Source organism: Bombus huntii, chromosome 2, assembly GCF_024542735.1.
Source record: "Bombus huntii isolate Logan2020A chromosome 2, iyBomHunt1.1, whole genome shotgun sequence".
Classification (NCBI taxonomy): domain Eukaryota; kingdom Metazoa; phylum Arthropoda; class Insecta; order Hymenoptera; family Apidae; genus Bombus; species Bombus huntii.
This window is the reverse complement of record NC_066239.1, coordinates 17,498,970-17,520,487: the sequence shown is the minus strand read 5'-3', so window position 1 is coordinate 17,520,487 and position 21,518 is coordinate 17,498,970. Positions and strand designations below refer to the sequence as shown.

General features: G+C 42.4%; 1 protein-coding gene across 11 annotated transcripts in view; it reads right to left on the bottom strand.

The window, feature by feature from the left end:
- LOC126874448 (protein groucho) overlaps nucleotides 1–21,518 on the bottom strand; it is a 111,908-nt gene that overhangs the window by 33,721 nt on the left and 56,669 nt on the right. The gene's annotated exons all lie outside the window — the stretch shown is intronic.

The window sequence follows — 21,518 nt, the reverse complement described above, 5'->3', positions numbered from 1 at the left end:
TCCCGCCGCACGCCCAGCTTCCATCTAACCCTCCTTCCCATCCTTCTCTTCCTCCGTCTCCTCCACCTCATCCTCCTCTCTCCACCACAGCCGCTGTACCGCGACCCTCTACGGAAGCTCAGAGCGAATGTTTTGTCATCATACCGCCCTGCCAGGGCGCCAGCAGCCCCTCTTTCCACCGATTCCCCTTGCTCTCGGATCCCGTCAGTCGTCCCACAGGCCACTCACCCCCGTTAGGCAGCTCTCTGCCCCCAAGGCCCCACGGCAGATACACTTGCGACCACGTACACACCTCGAATTTCCGCTTTAGCTATCCCAACTGTTTCGTGCGTGTACGCACCCACGTATATCTCTTTTACGCGCGTGTTTGTATCTCGCGTATACGCGTTCTAGATACGGACACGCGTATACGTATACGCAACATACATGCACGAGATCGTATGTACGGAGTACGCGGACTTACGGAAAAGCACGCTGCCAGCTATACGTACATACGTTGTACACCCCTTGCCTGGTACCACCACGCGATGCGTAGGTAGATTCTAGAAGCGAAAGCCTGCCGCCTGCTGCAAGCAGTGAGAGAGATACCAGTGTGTGTTCGCGTATGCGCCTACGCTAAGTGCACACTACCACCGGTATACAACGAACCAAACGGATAGGTGAGTAGTGGTGCGAGCGTAAGCGCGTGGAGAGCTGCTGGTTACCTGTGCCCGGCGCTCTGTGGGCCAACGTGTTTGCCCTTTTCTATCGTGCTTTCAGGGGTGACCGGCGACGCCGCTCGTCACGGCGCACGGTTTCGAAAAGCGTCGAGGACGGCCCGGTTCTCTCTTTCCTTTTCGTTCTGCTATCCAGCTATCCTTCTCTCGCGTTCTCTTTGTCCCGCGACTTCGACAGAACACCGGGAGGTACGAGGGATGGTATTCTTTTTTTTTCCTTCGCCTCTGTGCCACCACCCACCCTACACCCCAACCACCACGGGTATTCTCTCTCTTCCCTCCCCGTTCCTCTCAGCCATCTCTCCTCCTCTACCTCCTCGCTCTCGTTCGGTCGTCGGTTTCTTTTTTTTTCCCTCTCTTTCCACCTCTCTCTTTCGCTTCCTTCTTTTTCCGTCTTTTTTTCGAATGAACGCTCGCGCGTGCACCGGCAGGTGCACAGAGAGGCCAGCTAGATGGGCTTCGGCGTTGATAGGAGATGCTACGAGGATGGTGGAACAGAGAGCCAGAGGAGAGGTGGGGCCGAGAGTTTTTTTCGAAAGGTATCTCCGATAGTAGTAGACTTTCGAACGAGCTCTCCGGGCTCTCTTTTTCTCTCTCTCTCTTCTCTCTCTCTCTCTCTGTCGTGTCCGTGTGCCCACGGGCCCGCCTGTATAAATACGCGTGTGTATGTACACGGTTCCGGGGGCGAGCAGAGAGACAGGCGCTTTACACGGCCGCAGAAGTATGGAGCGGCGCGGGCGGGGTGACGCTGATTGGTACTTCTGATGGGTACTGTGATGCCGATTAATTAATTAATTCATTAATTAATTACTTCGCTTCGACGCGGTCGACGAGTAACTCCCGCTTCGAATCACCGATCGCCTGGCAATCTCTCTTTTTCTTTTTTTTCCCCTTTCTTTTTTTAGAACTCTTTTGCTTTTTAATTAGGACTCGTCCTTGTCGGTGGGTGAGCTGATCCTTGTCGGGGATTTCTCTCGTCTCGTATACCGTGGATGGGTGGAACCTCTCTTTCGTATCTGGGAAACTGCGCGAGAAAACTGTCTATGGTTCAGCTGGCTGGATGTATACGCGCGCGCTCCAGAGAACGATACACCGCGGCTTCGCGAGCAATCGCCCACCGGGCAAAAATTCGTTCATGACCCAAATGTTATGACCCATTAGGTTTGCGCTCGTATTCATCGCGTTCCGTCCGAGCGTTTAATTATCTGCCGCGCTACCGTTGCCCGCGCAACCGATTCCACCGAGCCGAAGGTAGATTTACTGGGAAATCATTCGGTCACGAACACTTCCAACCATCGCTGTATGAATATGGGAGTTCTATTAACACGTTTGCCGCGTATGCCTTGTTTGCCCTGGGTGTTCGTGTGCTTTCGTACGTGTACGATACCGATCTAAACGTGGCAGCAAATTAACGATAAAACTACCGACGACGATTAAAGTTCGCGTAGCTTGCGTCGAATATATCAGAATAAAATACACGCGGAAAAGGCGATGTGATCGAATAACGCGATCGGAAAATTGTGCCATTTGATGGAGAACCTAACGAATCTGTAAATTTACTACTAAAGATTACGAATTTCTCGCTTAAATCTTCTCCATCTAAAATTCTCCGAAAGAAATACGAGCTACGAAACGCTTCGGAAGCGATAACCGTTCCGAAATGTAACGAAAAATGATCTTACAGCCTTGTCGACGTAATTTCGCGAATTTACCCTTCCAGTCGAACATACGTACAGAAGCAAAAGCTATTCTGTTTTCCACGCTATTCTGTTTCTACTGAAACTTCGCCGCCCTTTTACCTAATTAGCAGACTTCGAAGGTAATCTATAGCGCACGCCATTCCAAATTAGCCGCGAACATTCGCCGAACGACGTTCAACTGGTGCACCGGTAAAATACGGATGCACTAATGGATTGACCGATACAATGGATCAACGGAATATCGTCGACGAGCGTGAGCGAAGTGGCGAGGCGCCGCCAACACTCGTCCAATTGTGCCTGCAGAGAGCATAACCGATTACAGTGATCGTTTTTGATTAACGATCGTCGAGTCCGTTTAATGGACACGTCAGAGAGCTTCTTCGAATTTCCGAAAAGAATGCCAACGATACGTTAGCAAGGTCGTGCAGTACCGACTATTTCAAGTTTCTTTTCTCTTTATTGCAATTCGGACTAGAGTTGGCAACGTTCGAACGAAAGGAAAGACGCAACGAGATTACGCTATAAACGAGCGACGGTAAATGGAGGAAATCTTTCTGAAATTCGATACGAAGAATTGGTGATTCGTAAGAATACAAGTGTAATTTTTGGCAAAAGAAAAATTATCGCCGAGCAACGGCCAGTCGTTCGTTCGCACGAATTTTTAGGTCTAAATTGGCTGGGTATTAGAGGGAAGATACTTAAACGTTGCAACAGAATACTTATCTTCGAGATTTATTTTCGGCCAGCTAAAGATCCTAAGGTAATAAGACAGAGTCGTTTAATTATGTGGGAAACGAGAGATCCGCTTTGAAAAACGATTCTCTATGCATTGAATATCAATGTGTACGTTTCACGCTTTAGAACGTCGACGAGAATCAAATAAACAATACTGAGCCGAAATATGCGGGCTGCATCGTTCATCTGTATTCTAGCAACGGAAACGGAAACCAGCTTTAATCGGTATCGCGTGGAAAAGGACGATGCCCCGCGTAAGAATAAATCGTCAGCGCGGAACAAACGCGAGCCTGAGTCTTTTTGAGAAAATCGAATTTCAAAATTGACAACAGAGGCGAAGACTCTATCGACCTCTCGTACAATATCTTGTATGCGGGCTGCAGCAAAAGAAAATCCAAGCTATTTTTATAGCTTAACCTTCCGACACGAAGGTTGTGGGTATGAGATAGAATATGGTACTTGTACAAACACCTTTAGTAACTATTCGCGAAAATAATGGACGATAGCGAATTTCTTTTCTTTCTTCTTCCTCGTAATCGTGCTTAAAAATCCTACTAAATTCTTGTTATTCGGTCGTGCGAAAAGTTCCTTTCGTTTTATAAGGAAATAATGGATGCACAACTGTTTAATCGACCATTCGCGGGGAGACGCGATCGCGAGAAATCACGTCAACGGGAGTCGTAAATTCCCGTTACGATTAGCTATCCGACGCCACGAAATGATCGATCCCCTTATTTCTGTTAAGATAATAGGGGTTCGATTGAGTTTACACTGAATTAACAACGACATTTCTCGTTTTATATCATTTTACCGAATTACGTATGATCCATTTTGTTCTATCAATATAAAGATCATAACGTTCGATAGATTAGGTTTCTTGTTTGTATAAAGATGCGTCGTTGTAAAAGACGCGTCTGTAAAAGAAAGACACTTTTCGGACAAGCTAATATATCGAACTTGTTGTATGAAAGAAAAGCCAAGAGATAAGGAACAAATAGAAGAGTATAGTAGGATAATGAAAGGTGGTACCATGCGATAACAATCCTCGTACCGAAAAATAGTTTGCGAGAGAGCCATCTTCTTCTTCTTCCGCGATTCTCTTGGAAAAACAAACACTCGCGGCGACAAACTTTATTCCGTCTGTTCAATTTATTTTCGCGCAAGAAATCAATCAAACAACCTATGCCCCGATTGTACCGCGCGTCCTACAGAGAAACGCGAGAAGATTGAAAACAAGAGCGTCGCCGAGCCACCCGTTGCAACGCGACAGATCTACTCTTGGGATCTTTATATACGCCTCGGCAGATGGGTAGACAGAGCAGCGTAAAGAAGAATAAAAATAAAAAAGGGCGAGGAGGAAAGGCAGGCGCGAAGAAAAGGGCGAACGAAGAGGAGATTCGGAAGAAACGGGTAGCATGGGGAAAGAGAAAAGAAGAATAGAAGGAGGTGGGGATCGGGTGAAGGAAGTAGCCCGCTGGGGCAAGGAAGACACGTCTCCGACGCCTCTTGGCACAATTGCGAGAGCTCGACAGACCGTTTAACAAGAGCATGCCCCGGGATATCGACTGTTTCAGCCTTACGAATGAAAAAATAATAAAGTGGATAGAAGATGAATGCATAACAAAACGGAACAGGGAGAAGGAGGAGTAGGAGGAGGAGGAGGAGGAGGGGAGAGACGGTGGTAAAAGTAGAAGATGGAACGAGGTAGCGGCGAAGAAGGGCGAAAGAAGGGTTAAGAAGCGCATAGAACAGCGAAGCGTGTGCACGAAGCTTCTTTTAAATTAATTATCAAGGTGTTATCGATTGGAAGTGGTGGCGAGCCGTGTGACCGATATCAATCGTGACACGGATCGTATTTTGCACGGGTATCGCGGCTAACCTATTCAATTGATCGCCGGCTTTTCTATAGCATGGAAATGAGAAACTTGTTTGTTCGTAACGTCCCGTGCCGCACCGCCAAGCTGGCTGGCCTGCACGCGAATTTTCTTGCGCTTCAAATATTAACGGAGACAGGTTACCGTGTTATTCTAGGCATCGGGCAAGAACCAAAGCGGAATCAAGTAGCGATGACTCCTCTTATTCGAAACTACGGCTTCCAGTTATAGACTACTCGCGTTATGCTTCGAACTGAACGCAATCGAAAGTAAGCTTGCGATCGAGAACTACGCCACTAAATACATCGAACAAGACAGCTTTTTGTAAACTTTCTGAAAGCAAGTTCACGCAATGGATAGAAAATTCTTCGCAGGCCGATGAATAATAATTTCGTTTTCCGAATGTCAGCGTTACTTTCCATATCGCACCGTGAATGTTCCATAAGCCGGAATTCATCGATAATTATTTTATCCTATCTAATTTAATTATATTTTTGAAAAATTACCAAGTTATTGAAGAGAATATCGATAGGAGAAACGATCCGTTTCTCTTTAAATTGTCCTTCACCGTCGAATTCAAGGAAGGAAGGAATTCTCGGTTTGCTCGTAATAAATCACCAAAGAGCGGATATTCACGCGAATTTATATTTTTATGAGCAGAGATAGCAGGCTAAAATTACAGATAAAGGTTTACAACTGTGAATTGCGTAAAGCTAACACCACGCTAATAATAACCTTTCCGGTAGATATTTCTTACCACGTGGACAAAGTTTCACGATTTCCTTCCACTTTTCAAACGTAATTCCATTTTCTATAATTGCGATGTTTTCTTGTACCGTTTACTTCGTCGAATACGATCTACTTTGCATATTTTATACTATGTCTTTACGCGCTATGTGCACTTTTCAATGCTTAAATTTCCTAGAAAAACATGAAAATTCACCGTTTATAAATCACTTTTCCACGTAATATATTTAGATTGTCTGTTTATCCGCAAAATTTCGTCGAAGCCAACGTTTAACGCTTGGTACAGTTATTATCGGTGTTACGAGGTTAGCGATAATGTCTTACGATTAGTTTCAGATATTTTGAAAGATCTAGCCGTGAAGATGATGGATATAGGATCCTAGAGGAGCAATTTTCATTATAACCATGGTGAACGAAGCTTCCACTCGAGCCATGGCCACTCGAGCTTCACGGAACGAGCATGAAAGTGCAGAAAATAATTGAGCAAGAATCGCATAGCTGACGCTGCCTAATGCTCGGGTTTCGTTGAATTACCGTTATTTAATCGATTGCAGGTAATACGAGGCCGCGAATCGATAGGTGCCGTTTAGAATAGCCAGGCTTTATGACGTCTATGACAGACATTGGGAGAAAATTATGATCTTATCGTTTCACGGCTTTCACGCTGCTATTAAACTCTCGAGCAGAAATCAATTAGAGGCAAACATTGTATTTTCGATTCAGCGAATCGATTGTTAATAAGGGATAGTCATAGTTATTGGATCAACGGTAGATCAACGTAATTTTCTTCTTTAATTTTCTGTCGAAATAAGGATAATGTTTAATCGTTAGCTACGGAAATCACTGACTTTACGTTCGGTTCTTATCGTTGAAAATTATCGTACGTTTAGTCTGTTTTTAAAATACTTTTAAAATTATTACAATTATGTAAGATTATCTAAACCGACATATTTTATTCCGAGATACTATGTTTGTTTGTAAAGTTAGCGAAAGGTAGTATAATTTCCCCTTTCGTTATTAGCGCCTTAAATAAGACTGTAAAATTATACGAGCAATAGCGCATTTTGTTCTACTTGCGATAGATTCTATCAACATGTATATAATTTCTGTCAATATTCTAACTGGATGTTGTTCACTGGATTACACGATACATTCAGCGATATTAGAAACCTTATGAAACGAGAGTAGCAAGAACGCTATAGCAGGTTCAGGCTTGATTTATAGGAACTAAAATTTGACACTACTTTTAGTTTCTTCGTGGATTCTTCCTACAATCACTTAAGACGGAAAGACAAAAGATTTAATCAGAAATAAATCTCATACTCCGTCAAAGAGATCAATTCGTATAAACTCGTTCGATTTCCGCGTCCCTTTCGAATATGACAAATTCGTCGATGGCAATTTCTTAACTCAGTCTGTACATAAGAATCGACACATCTGTATCCGACGTGGCATCTCGCTACAATATGTGTTTAAATAAAGCATACGGTGAATTTAACGAGATATATTTCCAATAAGACGAGAATAATATTCGAAACGAGCGTGAACACGGGATACCGTTTAACGCCAGGTTCGACCATAAAAACGTAAAAGCTCTCGACAAGCAGGATACCACGTTTAAAGGCGAAAGTAGCGGGAAAGCCTAAAGCCTGTCTAGCCTAAGCGCCACGATCTCTTATCCCAACATTTAGAAAGGGGCTGATGACGAGTTCCATCCGCGCGTGCAAGACAGCGTACAATTTCTCGTGGCGAAGAGGTGACGACCTCCGCCCGAGTTGATAGGTAGATCGGATGAAGAGAACGAAGAGTCGGTTTCCGTACAAATTTGCCGAATAATCAGAGGGGAAAAATGGTTCCGCGAAGCTAATTGAAAACACGCCGCAGAGAATCTATCAGGAAGCCGTGGCTTTTTTAATATTACATCAGCTCGGCTTTTACCTCACCGACTGGACAAGATATACGCCACGTGTATACGCGAACGCAGTTAACTGGCTAACATGGAACGTACACAGGAGTACAGAGTAAGAGTAAGAAACAGAGAAGAAAGAGAAGAAAGGAAGGAGAGATACGTAGGTACCTAAAGAGAAGAGGTCGAGTAGAAGTAAGAAAGGGATGGAAATGAAAGAAGGAAAGGAAAGAGAGAAGAAAGAAGCAACAGTGGAAGTAGAAAAGCGATAAGCAAGAAGCAAGAGAGACAATAGAGTTGACGAAGAGGATCAAACTAAAAACAAGCAAAAGCGAAAGGATACTTGGTCGAAGGAGGAGCGCGTTTCCGTGAAGCATGCGTTGGAGGAAGAGAAAGGAGAACACGTCGGCTGGTCAGCCGACCAACGGGGTTGGACAGTGACGAGCGGGTAGGTAGGACCCACAAAATAAACTGAAACCACCTCCCTTTCCCCTGTCCGGCAGCGTTCGTTCGTTGCCCATCCCTTGGTCTCTCATTCTAGCCGCGTCACCTCCACCTCCGTGGCCGCCTCACCTCTGCCACCTCCAGCTATTCCTCCTTCCGCTCGTCCCACTTCGCCTCATACTCTACACAGCCACCCCACCTGGCGTCGTCGTTCCTCGGCCACCTCCGCGCGGCCGTACCTAGCTCGGCCAAATAAATTACACCGCCTCGTGACGCGAAAAAATCCAACGAGTCGCTAGAGTGAACGAGCGCGGCTGAACGGCAACGAAGACGACCTCACCGAGGAAACAGAAAAGGAAAGAGAGACGACGAGGAGGAAGAGGAGGACGAGGAGGAGGAGGAGGAGAAGAGGGTACAGTATGCGGATGCCGAGGATGAGGAGTCGCTGGCAGGGGTACGGGGTTACAAAAGAGAGAGCAAGAGCGACGGAAGAGAAAAGAGAGAGAGACAGAGACAGAGACAGACAAACAGACAGACAGAGACAGAGACAGAGAGAGAGAGAGAGAAAAAAAAAAGGAAGGGAGGCCACGAATGGGAAGAAGAGAGAATCGAGCAGGAGAGAGAGGTTGAAAAAAGAGAGAAAGCCGAAAGGGAGAAGCGAGCAAGATAGAATGGATAAAGGCCAGTACGCGGGGCGGAAATAAAGAGAGAACGAAAAAAGTGGAAGAGGTCGGGGTGGAGGTGGGTACCGCGGTCCGCTTTAATTGGTTCGACGTGGTCAGATGAAAAATTCAACCACCCCCATCCTCCCTACCCAAGCTCCTCTTCTACCTCCACCCACTCTTACTACTACCAGTACGTTTTCACCGTCCTCGTGAACCGGCTGGATTCCCACCAGACGAATCTACGCATCTGCATGTAGATGTCTATGGGGGTTTCTCTCTCTCTCTCTCTCTGCCTCTCTCTTTCTTCCTCTTTCACTGTCTTTTTTCTTTTTTTTTTCCACCCTCTATAGCTACATAACCCGGGACAAAGTATTTCGGCCGTCCTTAGGTCGCGTTTTTGCCAACGATAGATGCTCGTTAACGTTTCGCGGATTGCGAATCGGGCCCAGGCTTTGGCTTTCCGGTTAAATTTCCAAGACCGGCCGTTTGTTAAGCAGACCGTTAATACACACGTTCCGTTTCCGCTCGCGATCGAACCTACCGCCGACTCGATTTTTTCCGCTGGTAAAATTTTCCTCGCTTTTGACGAACCTTCGAACGATTAAGCCGACGATCGAAAGATTCAAAACGGTTCGTTGGTATTTATAGGTAACACAGACTGTCATACTGGTCACCGATGGTCTAAATTGATCCAGACATTTGGTTTGGACAAATGACGATACATGCACGATTCTTATTAGTCGTAACACAGTGTAAGAAACGCTGGTTTCAATGTCCCCGATTCTTCGTCTAGATCGTATCGAGCATGTAGAAACGGTGTTTGAAAGTTCGTTGGTGTTTTATTTGCAATGATACAACGTATGTGTACATGCTTGCAACGTCTGCAATCGATCGTTCTGTAGCCAAAATCACGTACGATAATATTGTTGAAAAAGGTTTTTGGTTGATCGTTGGTGTTTCCTAAATTGGGTTTAAAAACGAAAAACAGGGACATATTTATATCAACTAAGTGAAATTAATAAAACACATTTCATATGTTACGAGCTAGTAATATTCAAGTGTTAGAAAATTTCCGTTTAAATATTTTTTTTTTTAAATCTTTTTCACACGTCGCATACAGATATAACATATACCACGAGTATAATATGTTAGACGTTAAAGTTTCACGTTAGAACTGTAAGCAAAAAGCGCGAAATTTATTGGACAACGCGTTAAGCAGAAAACGTATCTGGTTTCTTTGTCTAATTGCATCGAATAACGCCGTTGATCGGGGGAAAACGCGCGATAAAAACCGACCCTTTGATATGGAAGCCCAATAAACTAGCAGGGTAATGACGGTCGTGTATCAGACCACCGACCTTAACCCACCCATCCCCATTTTCAACCACAGGCATTTTGAGCGAGGGCACCGTGCTCGTCAATGAAATCACCGGCGGTCACTCGCGCACACGACCGAAAGTCACGAAACTCGGCCTGACTTCTCCGACGCGCGCTTCGCTCGTTGTTCGTGCTTTTCTCTCTGGCTACGGCTACGGATCATCCAACTAAATATCAAATTTCCTCAATGAAAACTTTGTTTTAGGGACCAATCGTCATTCTCAACGTTTCACTTATACAGCGCGTTAAAACAGGTAGCCAGGGAACGCTAGTAAGCGTTTTGCGAACGAACTTCAAAGCTGAACGGTGAAAAAAGGTTCTTTGAAAATTTTTGACGCGACATACAGGGTTTTTAGATTTTTTGTAACATTATATTTGTTGATTAATGGAAACGTTATTTTTACTTTATCGTTGGCTATTCATCGTAGGACATTTAGCATGAAATTCGTTAACGTGTTGATAGGATTTTCAACAGCTGCAAACACAGTTGGTAAATAATTACTAGTATCGTGCATTGGTAAATAATTCCGGTATACAGGTGCAAGATCTATTTTTGTACTGGCAAATTTGATATGGACTAGGTACCATGAAAATTTGTTTGCCGAATTTCATAATTTTTAACCTTGCGGATTATAAAAACAAGGATAGATTGTATTTATAACAAAGATTTTTCAGCTTCGATTTTTTCAGCAATAATCGCGGAATAAAAATCATATGCGAATAACTGTAATTTTTTTGGAAACGAATTTATCAAGATCGAAAGAAAGCTATTTTCTATTTCTTTCTTTTTCTTTTTCACTCGCGACGATGTTTGTTACAACTTTCAGAATCGTGGTCGAAAATGAAAGAAAAATAAATCTATACTACACACCTGTATGTACTGGTATCCCTCAAGAAGTTAGGCAAGGATTTAATTTTCGTTCCACATACTAGTCGGTGTCACATGCACATCGTAAAACTACATACCGACTCAACTCCGAGACGTACGCGTTAAACATGTTAAAAAGGCTCTAGCACACCTGCCTTTGATGTAACGAAACTTCCACTAGCAGCCGTAACGTTATAACGCTATAAATTCCATTCAAATGATAAACTGAAATGAGAAAACGAAAAAGAGTAAGAAGAAGAAAGAGCATAAAACATGCGATTCAACGACACTCGGTGCTCGACGAGATTTCAAAATTTCCTCCACGTAATATCATATAAATCCCTATCAAGTATCAAGCACAAAAACAGCGAGACACAAACAGTCCAATACCTGGTTCATGCTAGGATTAAAAAGAAAAAAAAAAGAAAAAGAGACTCCTCCCTTCGTACGCGAAATCGCATAAATCCCAAGCAAATACTGAAAAGAGAAGATCGTCGGCGCAACCAAAATTTAAGCCCTTTTACATAAAATCCTACAAATCCCAATCGTCGAAAAGAAAAAGAGAAAGACAACCGAAACGATCTAATGGCCGGTGCTTGGCAAGATTCACGGAATGCTTGTTTCGACAAAATCGTAGTCCCACGAGGCTACGTATTCCTCGTTTTCCCGCCTGGAATCCCCCGACGATGGTACGCGATGGTATGCACGCACGTGTTCGCGCAACGCGGCATCGCTATGAGCGCGTCAAACTGTAAAACAGATCGGGAATTTTATTCTCGTAGCAGCGCGGCGAGGGCCGCATGAAAGACACGGTGTCACAAAGGTGGTTACAGCGGTTAGATGGGCGCGCACACCCAGCAAAACGTAACCTAACCCCGCTCCCGTGATATCTCGAGCGTGTGCGCAGTATTTCCATCTTTCGTCGTGCCGGTAACAGGGTGCACCGCTGCTCCTTTGATTAATGCTTTCCTGCGAGCCGAAGAAGGGGTAGTGCTACGGGGTTAAAGGGGATGCGGAGGTGGGTTTCTGTTGGAAAGAGAGAGGGTGGGAGGTGGCGGCGCGAGAAGGGTGAAGGCAGAGGCGGCAGAGAACTACGACTAATCCTCTCAGGGGGCAAAGCGGAGAACCGAGAAGGAAAGAGGGACTGAATAGTAGTTCCAAGAGCCAAGCGTGGACACGCGAGAACTCATTTCCGGTTATACCCTTCTCTCTTCAACCCCGTCCGTGTCTCTGACACTAATACACGAACCATGGCGGAACGTTACCCACGAGGGGAACACACTTAAGCTCTGCTCGTAGAATGTTGTGAATTGCATGCGACCATCCGTGACGTACTGTCTCGCGCCCGCGTATGTGGGCGTGTTTCAGCCGTTTCTCTGTATGATTCTCCCTCTCTCTCTCTTTCTCTTTCTCTCTCTGTATATGTGCACTTGTACTTGCATCGTGTACTCTTTGACTTTAGCTGTTGGTTTCTCTCTCTCTCGTTTCTGTCTTCCTCGCTCTATGTGTGCTCGTTAAATCTGAAATCTTGCGGAACACTCGGCGCTCTAAAGGCCAGGACGAACGAGTGGCCGTATCGATTGCGGGAGTCCATTGTTAGCTAATTTCGAGGAACTGTTTCGATTAATGGGATCGACCGACTTAACGCGAAGACGCAGGGTTAAGTCAACGGTCTACCGTAGGAGGAATTGATTTTCACGAGAGACGCTGTAACGTCGGCTCCACTGAACGGTGTGTACAATTACGATATTTCGTAGATCGTTCGATATCCGTGTCTTCGTGTCGAAGTTTCAATTAAAATTTGATTCGTATCTCTCTCAATGGTCGATTGTGAGTACTTCATCGTAATATACAATGTCCTTACGTTATTACATCACATATTATATTGCGTGCAATATTATACAGTGTTTTTTGACATATTTTTTACAAAGAATCTCTGTTCGGTACAGACCAGTTTATGCAATGTTATGATATAATATCGTAACGTAGATATAATTTCATCCATAGGAACGAAATCTTCTTCTTTTTTAGCTTTCGAGAAAAATCGTTCTTCGTTAATTACGTATATTACAGAAACATATGCTTTGTACGATTTTATAAGAAAACACAATACACTAAGATTTTAGACTAATTTTATCAGAGAAAAATAGTACGCAAAGTCATTTCGTGACTTATTAAAATACGAATATAATACAAGCATATAAGCAACACCAAACATAACGAGTTTAAAAGAACAAAGACAGACCTATGCTTTAATGTTACTAAGTGAAAACCAAACTGCATTATTTTCTGAAACTTTAGACCCTGTGATCGTACACCTCGATAAACATTTTAATAGAAACCATATTAGCAGAAAATTTGCATTTGCCTAGTGACTCACGCTAGCGTGTAACCATACAAAAAAACTACTTGCCGACCTAATAATTAATAAGATAAGAATATACGTATCGATAAACTTACACGTTCGCCTTTTATCGTTCGAAAGAAAAGTTTGAACGAGCGAAGTTGCAGCGTTAAGTTCCTAGTTTGAGTGCTTTGTCCGTACCCACACCGTGATTTGAGCGGTGTCCTCAAGACAATGGAGAGTAATTCACATATCTCTTGCATTCATATCGCGTCATATGCCGCGAGTGTTCAAAATTAACGTACCCAGTTTCCTGCTCAGAATTCCACTTGTATACCGTATGCCTGCACGTAGCACGGAGGTAGGCGGCCCCTGCGCACATGCAACCATCCACGCAACTTTACCGCGCGAGCCAACAATTCTATTAACATCTTTCTTGAATGCCTCTCGTTCAAGCTAGTTTTACCTCTCTCTTTCTCGTAAGCCTGTCGTGTAATTTTCATCTTTGGATACGCGTTTCACGCTTCTATGTTGCGTATAACACGAAGAAAGGGAAAATAGGAAGATTTAAATTTTCATATTAAGCTGAGTTTAGCGTTGCCAATCATTTTGATACGGTTTATTTGCTCACTGATGGATTCGCTGTCACGCGAGAAGAAAGAGTTTCGATAAAATTTTTCCTGCTGGTAGGAAACTTACTTGGCCATATACGCGATTCTAAAATTTTCTTTCGCGTATAATTCAATTATATAATTCGTTATTTTAATGCGAAATCTTGAAAATAGCAATCGTATGTCATTTCTAGAATACTTTGCAAATCCATGAGTATTCTCGAAATGTGTATATTATACGAAAAAAGATTATCTTCGTTGATTATCGCGGACTGGTATTTATAAATTAGAAAAATATAGGTATTCGATACTGATGAAGTAAATAAATTGAAAAGGAAAATTGTGACGTTAGAAAGGAATTATGTTAGCTTAAATTAACGACCTTTAGGCTTGAAATCTGCTAAAATGAGATAAACGTATTGCAATATATAAGGTTCTTTTTTTAATATGACTAATTAAACTATTTCGGGAGATCTTCCAATGGGAAAATAGCGCAATGACGAACAACTAATGACGAACCAATGTTTCCTTTAAATTTTCATCGAAATAGGTAATAACTTTTGGAAGAGCCAGAGTGTCAGAGGGACAATTTGCCACGGCACGCGAATTCCAGGAACAAATTACATTTGCCACTTCAGTCGATACTATGCTGAACACAATGCGAGAAATAAGTTCATGAAGCTTACAAGCTTCACGTATATAACTCGTGTTTCGATGCAACGCGACTCGAGAATCTTATTTAGAAATAACCGAATAATGTATTCTTAACGATTCGCAAATTTATGAAAAATATTATATACGACACTACGTGTACAAATTTTCGTACGTCCGATGTATTAATCTAACATGATCTAATTTAATTGCTTACGACAAGATCTATTTAAACAGGGTGGTTGGTAACTGGTGGTACAAGCGGAAAGGGGGTGGTTCTACGCAAAAAAAGAAGTCGAAAATATAGAATAAAAATTTTTCGTTTGTGGCTTTGTTTTCGAGAAAATCGACTTTGAATTTTCGCTCGGTACACCTGCGGTACGTTATAACGGATCTCACCGTAGATCGTTGTCTCGATGGAAAAATTAAAAAAAAAAATTAAAAAAAATTTGTATTCTATATTTTCGACTTCTTTTCTCGTGTAGAATCATCCCCTTTCCGCTTGTACCGCCAGTTACCAACCACCCTGTATATGCGTAATTAAGTTCGAGAATAAGTTATACCACCTAATGACAAAATCCACAATCACTTAGTTGCCAAACCAATACATACGACAGCACACATACAGGAGTAAGAATTCTAAAATGAAGAAAGAAACGGTACAGGAAGATGGAAGAAAATGCAACTTCCAAGTAGACAATGAAAAGGAAAAGCAGCGAGAAGGCAAAGGGATTGGTATTAATACTTGAACTCCTTTGTCTCTCACAATATTCTGCGGATTCCCGTGCAGTAGACTTACGGTTTTACATACAAGGTCATAGAAAAGACCGTAAATTAAAGTAGAAAAAATCTTGCACCGTAATGAAATCACCGATATTAACTTTCACATATTCATCCTGCAATTGTCTAATAACGTATCTATAAAAATATATCTATTTATCTTACCTACACGAGTATCTTTCTATTCCGTTAATATTACAGCAATGTTCACCACCGTGAGTCAAGTTTGTATCAAAGAGCGAAGTAAATTAGATAAATGAAGGGTGGATGAGGATTAATGCACAACTTGAATACGTAGAAGAAATTAAAATATATAGAACCTCATTTAGTCCTTATAAAATACACAATATCTACAGCAGGAAGCTGTACGGCAAGCAAACGATACTTTACAGTATCGAAACGATGTCTCTTTCGCTGTAACGTTACATTGAGCATTCGTAGACTGCTAAAATATCTTATTTATATATTATAATATATTATAATAAAAGTTCTTATTTCAATTGTAATCGTAGAATAATAAACTTAAACTCAACGCTTGTACCGCTATCTGCGATATAATTTCAAACACTCCATCTATTACTTTCGTCCCTTGTTACTTTCAACCCTAACGACCTACATCCCCTCGACAAAACCACTTTTCCCTAATTTTCCATCCGCGTCTCGCCAGCACCCCGAAATCATAGACCCAGTTAGAAAATCTCAATTTTCGATTCTCGATTACCTTTCGCCGATACAATCGCGCCTGCTACTATATCAACCGTACTACACACGTGTACGAAACAGGTTGGTGTCGGTCGATCGCACTTGTTCGTGTTACTACTCACACGCCGATGCCCGCGTACACCTACGCCACGGTAAATGGAGTTGATGACGGAGTCCGGTCAGTGCCTCAACTTCAAACAAACTTCCAGCCACCCTTGGGGTTCGAGGGATTGCCCGTGTAAACGACGCGTCGTTACTTCCCTTCAGATAGAGAAAGATACCCGGCCGGGTTACAGGAAAGGTTAGAGGGAAAAAGAGGGAAAGAAGAGCGGAAAGCGGGAGAAAGAGAGGGCAAACTCGCACGAGCGTGACTTAGGGTTTGTGCTTCGGGACTTTCGAGCTTCAACGCGACAATTGAGCCAGACAGGTATACGCGTATCCGGTTGTGTCCAGCTCACAAGCAATTTCAACGTTTTACTGTGAAACGCGGAGGAATGCCACGTTGATCTTGTCGCGGGAAACTTTACGGAAATTATTAGGAAAATATGGAAAAAGTAGATCTCGATTTAACACCGGAACTATCAAACAATCGTTGAGAACGACGCATCCTCGGAATTTGTTGTTTTTCGATCGTAATATAAAATCGTGTGCTTTTAGCGACAATCGATGTCGACTTTTATCCAATGGAATCATATTACGATACCTATGTCGTATCGTATCATTTTATCGTGTTGTTACGATTATAGTGATTAATATAGAGTGCAGGGCGCGCAGATTTAGATATACATTGTACATATTATCCGGTACTAACTCTGTCGCTTCTACCACTTTTATATGCGTTTTCATACGCTGTATCTGATGTAGAAAAATTCTATGGGTTACATGTGTAATATAAATTGAAAAAAATATAATTAAAAGAGACGGGAAGAAATTATGGTACGGTGATTTAACTCATCGAGGAACAAGGTTGCGTTAACACGTTTCATTCGTAATAGTTTCGTCGACCAATTTTCATTATTGAGTCCTGTCTTCTGGTATCGTACGATTCTAAGAACTTGTTTAATATTCCTTTGGACACCGTATATACAATGTTTTCTCTGCCAGGTCCTATAATTGTATAAAGTTTAAAGAAATTGAAAGACTCGTAGCATTATGACGGATTCTTGTTCTTTTAATCATTTATTGGATGGTTGCACTGCTTAAATCTCTGTAATCGTAATAATCGTAGTAGCGTGGTAAAAAAATACGCTGATATAAATAAACGTAGTTATAATTTATAAACAACGTTGCACGAGATATTTATATGACAATTTTATTATTGCCAAGATAACACGAGCGAAAGAGAAATTTCTTGCGTAGAAACGAACGTAAAAGCATAGAATCGATCTTTTGTAGAGCTTCCATTTTCTAGGAAAACTTGGTTTCATAGTCGAATGACTACTCTATCGGCATTTTCATTCATACTTTAACGTCGACTGGGAAAACCAGCGGACCCCGATGCTCTTGATTTTCACTCGTAAAATATACTTCATAATACAGACTACCTACGTGCAGTATCATAGCAAAATGGAAAATTCTTATGTCAACGTCGTTCGATAAATGCACACGCAAGATCATAAATATTCAATTTTCTCTTCATCAACGGTTCACGTTGAAAAGCCAAAGTTGCGTTATAATTATTATATAATTGCAGAGAAGGAAAAAGAAAAAGAAACTGAACTCTGCTGCTTGTTGAAATAGACTGTCTAACAAACGGCAGAGTCGTTGTTTTTATTTCGCAATTACCGTTGTAGTTAACATCGGCTCGTTAAGTTCTATTTTGCTAAAACCGACGTACTAGCGAGCGTTGCGAATTCCGTGTTGCTACCTTACATTGCAGATAAAATGTACCAGTACTACGTTTAATTTTTATCGAGTCTGGCACGCGATTCCCAAGCTAAGTGGCGGCGAGAAACATATGAATAATGAGAGAGTGTAAACGTTTCCAACAACTCAAAAATTTCTATCAACGGGGAACGTCAACGCGACGTAGACGGTAAAATGTTTACACGCGGATTGTCCAGAAAATGGGAACAACGTTCAACAACCTACAAGCGTTGTAAATATTTGGAATAAAAAATAGGTTACACTGTACTTCCGAGTATATTAAATTTAGTCGAGCGAGTAACAAGGTCTCGATTAATTTTCTCCGCTTGATACAATCTTGTTAAACGAGCACGCGATCCAAAGAGATTTTCCAAATTGTTTTATATTGTGTTTTGACAATATGCGTATAAATACATACGAAATATACGTTTGTTAAAAACGTATTAACGTTCCCCGTATATTGACGTAATAACGATATAGCGATACAATAGCAAAAATTGATGGTATGCAACAGTGTGCATAAATCGTTAAATCGATATTGACGAATGAATTAACGGTAAAGTTACTTCTAACGTTATATAGTGCAAAGAGAGTATATTATATAATAGTAAAAACATTGTATTAATAAAATGCCTTTTTTACTACATTTAGATACAACGCTGTAACATGTTCGTTTCGGTATTATACGAGATGTTCGCGCATAAAAGCAGCACCTAACTCCTCCTTTTTAATAGCGTGATACGCACATGATCCGTACGTACCGACACACGGTTGATACAATAATATGAAAAAAATATTCAAATTTGTATAATTTGAGTGATTTGAAACGAAGACGCGATCGTTCTTTCCTCCGAATCTTTTTTAAACTTTATATAATCTGCGTAATATTTTAAAACATACTAAAAAGATTTGATTTCTTCCAGAACACTCGTTTCTCCTAATGGCTTTACCTTCAGGTATCGTTTGCTAGAACGATAAAAATATCGCTCGTATTAGGTTGTCCCAAAAGTTTCTTTCGTTTAATGAGGAAATAATAGACACACAGTGTTTTTTGTTTCATATTATTTTGTCGAATTACGTGCGATCCATTTTGTTCTATTGAGATAAACACCGCGAAATTTCGCAGACTTGATTTCACGTTTGTACGAAGGTGCACTGTTGTAAAAACCACGTTTGCGAAAGAAAGACACTTTTCGGACAACCTAATACTTGAAATTCTAATCACTGGGCGACATCCCTGTAAGTCCACAAGAAAATTACAAACACCTATCGTTCTTGAGCAAATACCTGCCAAACTCTCCACCTTGTCGTGCCACATTTATTACGTATAAAGCGTCGTCAATTTGTCTCCCTAAAGGTTCATCCAGCTGACGATGCAAAACCATGGAAAAACAAGTCCGCTGTCTTAGATTAGACAAACGAGTTTGCGAAAAGATATTATTCCTCGCAACCAGTCCAGTCGCGAAATATCGTCCATTCATCGTTCGCCTAGCGCGCTAATTATAACATCAGAGCTACGAGCAGTGTGTACGACCGTGAATGACCATTTATATCCTTAGCCAACGAAATTTAAAGAATCCGGGTAACCCGGGAAACGAGGAAACCACGGTAAAGCTCCTTTGATTTTCACGGTGTTGAATTCGCGCGCTGGCACACGGAGAAACGGGACGAAGGCTGAGGGGATTAGAGCGAAAGCGACGACTTCGCTTTTGCGCTTTCCACGGATTCGCGACGCGACGCGACGCGTCGTTCCTGACCGCGACACGACGCGCATTACGTCGACGCGTCACTTTGCTGGCAACGAGAAAACGACGCCGGACCGGCGAAAAGGTACACAGGGAAACGAAACGAAACGAAACGAAACGCAACGTGGAAGAAGCAAGCAGAGAGTGGAATGGCGATGGAAGAGGATGGAGATTACGCGAAAACGAGGTAGTAGCGAAGGAGTATTTTAATCGTCGGGAAGCAGAGCCAGGTCGAGGGAAACGCGCCGGAAGCAGCAATTCCTTCCCCTGTTTCACCTCCTCTATTCTCTCTCTCTCTCTTTTTCTCTCTTCCTCTGTGTTTTCCTCCTACCCTTGGGGTGAAACGTAGTAGATGGGGGTGGGACGGAGAAACCAGGCTGAGAAAAATAATCCAATTTAGCGAGAGAGCGCGAGAGCGAAGCGACAGCCTGCAGTTCGCCTGTTTTCACGGTTTTTAATTACGCGCCTCCTCGCGCCTCCACCCTCTTCCACGCGGGCACAGCTCGCGCGCGCACTTTGTCGTCGCGATCCTGACAAAGGAGCGTGTTTTCACGGATATTTCACGGGGCCATAGCGAGGAGAAACTCGCTCGCCGAATACGCCGAAGCTTGTTGCAGCCTCGAGACTCTACGAATGCTACACCTGAGCGTTTGTCTCGTATTATCCGGCCCCGGTTTTCCATTCTACGATGGACAAAAATAATCTAATTTTTAGTCAACTCTTCTCTCTCTCTCTCTCTCTCTCTCTCTCTTTCTCCGTTTAACGTTTGCACGAAGAAAGTGTGGGACTGGTTTATTTCGTTTCGGTGATTCACTTTCGTGATTCAACAAGAGAGAAATTATACAGAGATCGGTAATTATACAGAGAGATTTCGTTGATCTTTATATACAGATCTTCTTGGTTAATTCCATTTGTACACATAGTCGTCGGTCGGTTTTAATTATCGAGATACGTTTGTATTTCTTACGACAAAATACTTTTAATGCTTGGATTAAGGTTTAGCTTAGGTAGCGTTTCGTACCGCGACTCAGTCATTACACGCTCGTCCATTTCGCCATCCACAACTTCCTTTAGTATGTAAACAAAAAAATCAAAAGAAAAAAAAAGAAAAAGGTAGGATTTATATAGAATTTCATAGCACGTTATAATTAATATAAATGGAATATTTTCCTGAATCTGTGTATATCTGGAAATCTAAAGCTCAGAGACGAATATATATTCGTATATGTATATTAAAATCATAAAATCGACAGAACGTATATTCCTCTCTATATAATTATCGAAAGATCGTATTTGGAAACGAAAAGATACAGTAGTTCCTGTTCCTTCCGTTTCTTGGTTGTCCCGAAAGGAATGAATTCTCCTTTCGGTTGTAACGGTCGTTGCTCGTGGCCACGAAAGCCACCAACCATCCGACGGTTTTCGAGTTTTATCGTTGCTGCAGCGCTGGCTGAAATACTCGACTGATACGTTACACGTGGCCAAGCGATACCGCGGCTCCAATTTTATTTACCCGGACTTTGAGTCGTTCGAGTAACCCAACGTGCATCCACGTGGTTGATGTATATTCGAGGAAGACGTTTCCAAGTAGCGACCATAAAAACTGCGCGGCGATATCTTCTTCGGCGAGCATTTCGCGGTTTTATTCCAGCCGTTCTTTGCGCGCAGAAAATTTGCGCCAGTTCTTTCGCCTTTGAGAATTTTTTATTCGTAGAAATTCAGCAGAATTTGGAGATTCGTAAAAATGGAAGCTGTTTTACGAGTAATTAAACTCGCGTAGTGTAATG